The sequence below is a fragment of the Etheostoma spectabile genome, chromosome 6, assembly GCF_008692095.1.
Source record: "Etheostoma spectabile isolate EspeVRDwgs_2016 chromosome 6, UIUC_Espe_1.0, whole genome shotgun sequence".
NCBI lineage: Eukaryota > Metazoa > Chordata > Actinopteri > Perciformes > Percidae > Etheostoma > Etheostoma spectabile.
Genome location: NC_045738.1, coordinates 8,163,586 through 8,173,024, shown reverse-complemented (window position 1 = coordinate 8,173,024; position 9,439 = coordinate 8,163,586). Strand labels below are relative to the sequence as shown.

General features: G+C 47.1%; 1 long non-coding RNA gene across 1 annotated transcript in view; it reads left to right on the top strand.

Annotated features, from left to right (window-relative positions):
- The window catches only part of LOC116690923 (uncharacterized), a 21,541-nt gene that overhangs the window by 6,025 nt on the left and 6,077 nt on the right, over nt 1–9,439 (top strand). Inside the window, exon 2 of the long non-coding RNA XR_004332390.1 lies at nt 2,637–2,643. This is a non-coding gene — a long non-coding RNA (uncharacterized LOC116690923). The remainder of the gene's footprint in view (nt 1–2,636; nt 2,644–9,439) is intronic.

The window sequence follows — 9,439 nt, the reverse complement described above, 5'->3', positions numbered from 1 at the left end:
TGTGCCGTTCCCCTTATCCAGATGGGATCCAATGTGTTCACTTGCATACATTAGGTGAAATAATAAATAATCGCGTAGGTTAATTCATCCTTGGTTTATGTCACTGAACCAAAGTTCGTGATATTAAATCCCGCTGAAGATGAAAACAAGATTGTACTGTATAATTTCTGTAAATTATTTTTCCAAAGATGTTACTTTTATAGGATAGTGTGTGTACCTCAGTATATGTTGTGAGTACTGTATACTGCATGTCTCCTCTTTTGATGCATGGCTACACCTTCTGTATCATTTCACATATCTCCAAATGGTCTTATTCAATTTTATTTATAGTATCAATTCATAACAAGCGTTATCTCAAGACACTTTACAGTAATAAGTAGGTCTAGACCAACACTCCAGATTTACAAGGACCCAACAGTTCTAGTAGTTTCCTACAGAGCAGCACAGTGCGACAGTGGCGAGGAAAAACTTCCTTTTAGGCAGAAACCTCAGTCAGACCCAGGCTCTTGGTAGCAGTGTCTGACGACGGTTGGGATTAGAATGAAAGTGGCGGTAACAGTCACAAAAAATAATTATAAATTAATAGTAGTTTGTTTGTAGTAGTTTTTTGTAGCATAGCAGGGCACTGTGGCGTTACAAGGCACAGCAAGTAGCTGGGCATTGCAGAGCGTAGCAGGATGTAACAATATGCATCGCAGGACGTGTAGCGGGACCATGGCGACAGCTGCTACCCTGATTTTTGGCACCTTCCTGATCCGAGGAAACATGCTGGGCGAAAAAGAACAGAAGGACTCCGGGGAATGACTCCCCGATCTAGGTAGTAACATTATTTCGTGTAGGGACAGTGAAGTTGGCTGCGCACCTGTTGCCGACTGTGCAGGCAGTACCGGTGCCTCGAGGTGTCCGAGAGGGCGTTCAGACCTGGCACTGCGAGCACAGACCAGGTGAGGCACGAGCGCCGGGGGGGCTGTTCCGACACACCAGCTTAGCACGTGGAGAGCCTTCGGCGCAAAGAGGTGTAAGCGTTGCGCAGGTGCAGACGCAGGTATTATGAGAGCTAGACCCCCTGTGGTAGGAGGACTGGGTGGGTGGTTCCTCCACATCCACCGGCCACCTGAAGGATGAAACTCTTCTGACGATCAGTGAAGAGTGTCGATCGACGCACGGTATATAACCGAGTAATATGATGTCATGCAGGCTGTTATGGCTTGTAGAGGGGAGAGGCGCAGGTGCCCGTCTGACCTGTTTTTGTGATTGGGTTGACGGAGGCCTGTTTTCTGTTACTCAGCGCTGGATTCGACGGGAGACGCACGAAAACCACACCAGAAGGGGGGTGGCAAATACCTACACTGACTGAATGTCTTATGAACAGGAGCCCCCATGAACCTCAAACGTAAAAGCGGCTTAAGTATTGCTGCCATTAACCAAAGAACTAATAAGAGTGGTGCTATCGCTGTGCCACATATCTACATCTATTGCCCTTCTCTTTCAGCTCTGGGTACGCTAGGAGGATAGACCAGGAGGGATATCTATTCAGATAATACTTACGTGAGCACAGAAATAGGAGATGGTGAGTCCAAGCTCCAAGACCCCTTGACCTTCGACGGACGTCTGATAACCTCAGATGAACAGACCTCCAATTAGAAGGGAGTGAACCACATAGCTGTCTTGTTGAAGTAGAATGTGCTAACTGTAAAATAAATAGAACACGCACAGAAGGAATAGGCAGAGCAGGATTTCCCCCACAACAGGATAAGCTGACCAACATCATGCCCCACAAGGGTAACCACTATAACCCTGAGCACCTATTTTTTTAGTGAATTTTGGGGAAATCTGTAATGAGAACAAGTTTAATAAGGAAGTGCAAAAATGTAGACGTTACCTCAGGGAAAAAAAACCAATCCTCCAATAGGGGGAGCCCGCAAAATGACCTTGCATCCTCTCTACCCCTCATATGAGGAAGGGATACACAGTGAGAAATGTACAGATGTAAAGTGTGTTCTCTATGCTTACCTCTCGACTGGGGAGCGAAAAGGGTGTGACAAAAGAATGAAAGTATTGGAAAAGAAAAAATGGAATGGAAGGTGGTAAAAGGTCAGTTGAAGATCAAAACAGACATGAAGTAACGAGCAGTGAAAGGGAATGGATAGATAATCGCGAATTAGGTTGGTGTATCAATGAGGCTCTCAAAAAAAAGGTTAGCAGAACTTTATCAAATTCGTTATTGGCTTAAACTAATTGGGATCACTTTACAACGGATAAGGGTTTGTTTTAAGAGAAAAGGGGGTTAAGGTGCTTTAAGTAAAGGGATAATAAACGATAAGGTGGGGCTGTGATTTGATAACAGAGAAACAAGAGAGGTTGTGAGAGGAATCTCTTTGTAATTAGGAAGTAGATCTCAAGGAAGCAAAAAAAAGAACAAACAATAACACAAAAAAAGAGCCGAAAAAAAAATAGAAAGGAAAAGGACAATAGGCAAGGAAAGACCGTCCAACTGTTTGACGAGGTAGGAGACTGCTAAGGACAGATAGTTCAGATGATGTGATTGTGAATATGTCCACCTTGGTTCTGTGTGAACATCCCTAAAAAGTTGCAGTTAACAGATTGTCATTGGATGCTGACGAGTCCACCGCGAGTGTATTTGTCGAAGGAGTGAGAGTCACTTTTTAAGTTGTAAAGATTGAGGAGTGTACATAAAAGGCTCTAGATGGAGTCTAATGAAAAAGTTTTCGTTTTGCATGTGTTGATTTTTGTTGTGGTTTGGCTTGTTGGATTTTTTCTCACTGCTTATTGGTTGTAAAATGCGACCCCTTTAGGTAAATGTTATAGGAGGCAGTGAAAAGTTGGCAGTAAAGGAGAGGAGAAGTAAGCAAAAGAGATTGATGAAAGAATGGGAGAGGGGATGATTGAGGGAAGGGCGCCGTCCCCGGATGAAAGGAATAATGTGAAGTATGAAAAAGTAAGTTGAGTACGGAAAGGCAGTACAGGCGAGGGAAGAAAGAAAATAGCATGTTTAAATTGACTAAACCAGCAAAGGAGAGGAAAGCGCAGAAAGAGAAATATGGGGTGGGGTTGAAAAATGACAAATGCAATACAGAAACACTTGGATTGACAGACAACACGATGACAAAAGTTCAACCAAAACTGGACAGAACTGAACAGAATAAACCGTTTAGCGCAGAGAAAACCCCGCTGCCCGCTGAGGCGCCCCCCCAACAAACCCTTTTTATCCAGTATAAAAACCTAAGAAATTTCCGCTCCACCGCCGGCCGTAACGGTCCAACGGCTCAAACCCACAGTCCAAGCCCCAGTGGTACTGCCCATTTACAGCCAATGCATTACAAATAGACGTACCACAGGACCCATTGATCCCGTGCATTAAGGCCTGCGTACAGGATTTAGAATTGTTATCTAAATTTAATGTAAGTCAGCGCCAGTGGGGCAGTCAGCGCTCACCACATACCCGCTACAGTCCCGCCGGCCCAAGCAAGCTAGTACCGCCCCATATCAGCTTCTTTTTGCCAAAAATCCAGAGATTTTCACATGTCCTTACAACGGGACCCAGTCCCACCGTCACCCTAGTACCCCACAACGCTCCGATAAGAGAGTCAGCTAGCGACACATTCAGACCGCAGCATGTGAAGATTAGAGCAACAACAGAGCTCTAGCTCTAGGGCAAGGCACTACAAAAACCAAAACGCAGGCCCAATCTAGATCACAAAGTCCTCAGACGTTTTTTTGTAGCGGTCACATTTACGGTACATTTACCAACGAGGACCCTGACGAATGTATATTCTGCGAAGATTCACGTAAATGTAAGAAACTTAACAAGAGTTCAGAGAGTATAAAAACGGCAGCAAGAGCAGCTGCGCGAACAGCTGAATGTAGCTCAGTTGGAGAGAGCAGCCACGGCTCCACACACGAGGCGGGGCTTACCATGGGCCCACGTGTCCCGCCCATAGGAGGAGGAGAGGAATACTGTTGATGATCCCCTTACAGTTTTTGGTGACGTTAGATGCTTTGTGCAAACTCCCCGCCCTGACAGGAGGGCATGCTTAGCAGTTCCGCACGAGCTTTCAATAGTCTTACAGCAGGAGTGTCAGCTGTGTTTGGGAGATCTCCGAGCAATTGGTATAGATGGAGCAGATTAGCTAGTGCTGCCCTCACCAGAGGGGATGCGGACTCCCTGTTCCCGCATTCAGTGCCTGTCATCAGATGTACCCCTGGCTATTTGGCTGAGCTGCAACCGCAATGTATCCCCAGTGGGGGTATCAATGCAGGCATGGCAGTGATGTTAAAAAGACTAATGATGAAAATTTTGATGCCTATCACGATAGACCAAAAAGATTTTGGCAGCGTGCGATGAGAGGAACCGTGGTGACCATTCCGCCGCCACGCGGGCGCTGTTCCGCCACTGGGTAACGAGGGGATTACCCCCACAGATTCAGACACCAGTTATGAGGAGTATCGGGGCCTGCAACAATGACCGATGCCCATGGGCGGACATGTGCCTTTCCTTCAAAACACCAAAAAGGAGCAAACAACAAGAAGGATGAATTAAAAAAGCCTACAACTCAATTGTTAAAGAACACTGAAGACTTAAAACAAGCCAAGCCCAGCAAGCTAAACAAATAAGTACTCACCGAACCCCACCGTCGAACCGCCTCACGGTTGCATGACTGCTGTCTTTTCTCTGGGCCTCATAGGATACAGCCTCTCAACAAATATCCCTGGACCTATACAACAGAACGCATCGCTGTCTCACTCACCCGCCCCCTCCTCCGATGGACAACAGAGCCCGAGCCGCCTTCTCTGACCCAAAAGTGCCCTAGCAAGTGCATAGACGACTCCACCTCCCCAGACTACACCTCCAATTCTACTGGATGGTTCTGAACACACTGGCTTTCTCAATGCCATTTTATTCAGAAAACAGGGGGATACGACATTACGGATGTACCACTCATCAAGGCTGCGAATACAGTCATGAGCCTATGATGGCATCATTGCAGCGGAGCGGCGCCGACAAAGACCAAGATTGGAATTGAGAGTCTCATCAGGAAAGATAGCACATCAGCCTAGATGTGCAGAATGTTGCTACCTGATGCCACACAGACCAACCTGAGGAAAAAACAGACTCTCCTGATCTGTCTGATGTGGTGGCACCCCAATTTGAGGGACATGGTGACGACATGTTGTCGCATGCAGTGTGTGTGGAAGCATATTTCGAACATACACCACACTAAAAGGACGTCCCAGTCCCCACTCTTGTTTTCAAGATATCAGTATAGAGTAACCTGAGATGGCGCAGAAAATGTGGTAAGGGGGAAAAGTCTCTTCTGTGGTAATGGTAGACAGGGTTCTGCTAGGTGTAGACCATTCCCACCGGAAAAGAGGGACGCAAAAACAGTGGTGAAATGCTCAAACTGAACTCATTCCCGATATGGGGTCCCCAGTCACAATAGGTCAGATATGGCACACATTTTAACAACAAACTACTAAGAGAAGTAGAACAGCCCTGTGAATCACTCATGCCTTCGGATCAGTTTTATCATCCACCATCACGGGAATGGTGGAAAGAGCCCACCAGACATTGAAGGCTAAGAATAGCCAAGGGCATGTGCAGGAGCAATTTAACATTGTAGAAGCTCTCCCATTGGCCTCATGGCTGATGATTTCCTCCATAGGACGAGCAACACTATTTGACCCCACATGAAATAATGAACATTGAGAAAAATGCAGACCTCCACTAGATGTAGGCCACATGCCATGTGTGAGAGGTTCAGCAAATAGAGACATGACGACTATATGAAAAGCTACATCTCTGTTTCGCCCTTTCTACGCAGGTCCAGTTGGCGACCGGAAACCGCAGGAGAAGCACCTACCTTTCCAAGTAGCGCTGGGTCCAGGCTCAAAGTTCACAAGATGACGTGACTGACCCCAGGTGGTCCGGCCTTACTAAGTAAGGGAGTTTACGTTCAACACTCGGTCCAGGTCAAGGTAAAAAAGGAGCACCTTGGCACCACCTACACAATTTTTGTGCCCCAGCGACACCTCCTAGCCGCACCCATTGGGCAGAACTTAGAAAACAATCCAAATGTATAGATGGAATAGAGTGTTTTGGCGGGTGACAGCCCCACATAGTACATCATAACTGGGAAGGCAATGGGGTTTGGGAAAAAGACAACATTTGTCCTAGCAGTACTTAGTAGTAGTGGGAGTTGGCAGCAGTTAATTCTGGGGTTGGAACCTGGCTATGGGACCGGACCACAAAGTGAACAATCACCCGTAGTGTCCACCACCTCTCCGTAACCAAAGGAAATGAACTAGCGAGAAAAAGAATAGCATTTGGGCATTTATTTGAAGCAACACTACTACAGGGCCCATCCCCAAGTGCGGGCCAATTGACTCTTCCCCTATTTGAGAGACTCAACCACGGGCATTTACTTGATTTGTGCAGGCTCTAGACTGCGGGGGGTACTATGTTTCTACAAAACACAGATGTGTACATCTGTGACGATATCAAAAGGAGATGACTGGAAAGGATCTCTTCGACAGGTGAAATGTAGTCCTCTGTAACAGCTGGTATACGCGGGTTTGTCAACAGGAGGTGGAAACCCATGGCGAGGTTGACAGACAAAAGATGATTGGGTGTACAACAAGATGAATGGGAGATATTATCTATAACAGCGGGACTATTAGTTCAGACCCACGAAAATTCCCATACCCTGTCAGTAAATAGAGCAATTGGGAGCAGCACGTTCGGATGTTGGTGGTAGCCATAGGTGTATTGTATCAGGAAGTGACCAGATAACCCCCCTGCAGATAAATATTTTGGATCCCCGCACGCACCACGAATGACACTGCATGGCATAGACTACAGTAACCCCCCCTAAGGAAGAAGACGTACTAGTGCAGGACTTCTCTACAATGAGGGTGGAAGATGTGTATATTTATCAAGCAGGTGCAGGCCGATGACAATTTATGGATCAGTGGCTAATACAGAAGCCAAATAACACCACATGGAAGGGTGCGTGGCCTGTTTCCACGCTAGAACCAGTCATGTTCACTACCCCTCCCCGGGTTGTTTCCTATGAGGCCCACCAGGAATATTCATGCATGTTGAACTTCCACACACTCTAAGACGCTTCCCGCAATTGTACGACCCTATCATCCCTCTTTCCCCCCTGCTTTGAAAAACCAGGTATTTTACCGCCATAAAGTGGAGGGGGGCAAGATATCACTGTTTTTCCTCTCACACTGATCAAGCCAAGCCGCACACGTCAGGACGTAGTGATCTTGTAGTAAGATCTGCGCGGCCCAGCCTGTGGTAATAACAACTGTACAAACAAACAGCCCTAGCCCAGTGGCTAAGAGACTAGTGTTCTACTCGGGTGGTGTCTTAGGTTGTCTCCCCGATAAAGTTCCCACATCAACCGTCAGTAGTTTGTGCTATGTTAGATTAGCTATGCCCATTCTTTTGGTGGGGCAGAGTCCACTATACCCACCCTAAAGGCTGTGCACGGAACCGTAAAGAGAATGCCAGGGCCCGTAGTAATGCAACGCCCTGCTTTTGATCCATGGGCGGAATCCCCAAACTATATAGCAGCAAGGAGTTCCTAAGGTGTTGTCCCGAATGAATACAATTTGCAGATCAAATATGCCGCAGGAATTTGGAGATATACCACTGCTGTGGCAGCCATCTCCCCGTCAATACTTCCAGCAAAAATGTATATAGGTATAAATTTTGTGCATTAATAATGTTTTACCTTGAGCCATGGCACTAGATTCATCGCAGTCCTGGCCGAGCAATGTCCCCAACGTCCCTCAGGCTCTCCAGAATAGGATGGCGCTGACATGCTGTTTGCTGAAAAGGATGAGTCGGTTCCATGTTCAGAGATGGGGCGTACGGTCATCCTCCACCACTGCCCCGATGCAAGTTCACCAGGGCTTGAACCAACGTCGTTCGAGCCCTTTCCAGGAGTCATGACGCTCAGGTGTTTCACATCCCATTGGGAGGGTGATGACAACCTTTTGGCAAATGGAAGAAATCTTATTCACTGCTTTTTGACATCTAATTATGTGTTTTTCTCGCTATTCTATTTACCTGTGGGTGTTGCTCGGTGCCCTGCCTGCGGACCATGATATCCCGGCTCATCACCACTGCCTTGCCAAAGAAAAGCACCGCCTCCCTATTCCGCGGGATGCGGCCATTACTCACCATGCCTGAGACGGGGAGGACTTGAGGCACTGCAGTTAGTGTAAAAAAGTGGTCGGCACCTAGTAGGTGCGAAAAGGGGGAATTTGGGGAAATATACAATGAACTGCAGTGGTGATGAAAGGGCATCAGAGAACGGCCACGTAAAAGCTGGCTTAAAAGTATATGCTGAATAACCAAAACTAAATAAGAGTGTGTGTATGTGTGACCATATTATACCCTCCCCTCCCATTATGGCTTTGCAGACTGGGGTACCAGCTAGGAGGGGAGCGAACAGGAGGGCTATCTATAGTCAGATAGACAGTGAGCACAGAAGAGGAGATGGTGGATGGCCAATGGACACTGAAGTTCCGAGGAGCGTCTGATATACTCAGGAACAGGGACTACAATAAGAAGGGAGTGGAAACATAGCGGTCGTTGGAAGTAATGATAACTGAAATAATAGACAGGCAAGAAGGGAAGAGGCGAAGCAGGATTGTACCCCAGCAAACAGTATAGCTGACCTCAGGCCCCAAAGGGAAACACAAGACTAACCTGAGCACACTATTGTTTAGTGCTTTTTGGGAAACTCTGTACTAGACAAGTTTCCACCAGGTCCGGCATGTAGAATTGCTCGAAACGCTTATATTGTGGCCACACAGAAATAAAACGCTGTGTTATTCATCATGTTAGTAGTTTCAGTTATAGTGAAGGATTCCTCCAACAAGAGCAAACAAACAGAGATAGCTGGCAAACGAGACTTAGAGTAGTGAAAGTACTAATGGCGACTACGACTCACACCACCGGGACCCCGCCAGACAATTCTGGAACATGGATGCACATAAATGAAAGATGATACCAGAGATGGAACTGCTGTGTCAAAGATTTGCACCCAGCAGTCTAACTATTACGCATACCAGAAGACCAGGTTAAAGGAGGAGCCTGGACGGCTAGACTCTCCCCGAACCTGCCTCCATCCGTCTGTCAGAGGCAGATGGGAGACGAGAGAGATATACGGAGTAAGAGAGAAGGATGAGAGAGAGAGAGAGAGATCCATCCTTCTGTCTAGAGAGCCAGTGATGATAGGACGAGACTAGGAGAGAAGGGGACCTCCCTCTTCTAGGGGAGGTGGGGAGATTGTGGAGACGAGACCCGCCCTCTCTCTAGGAGGTGGTGTGAGAGAGGCGTGTGATAGAGAGGGAGAGAGAAGACCCATCTCCTCAGACCAGAGGTATGGTCTCTCCC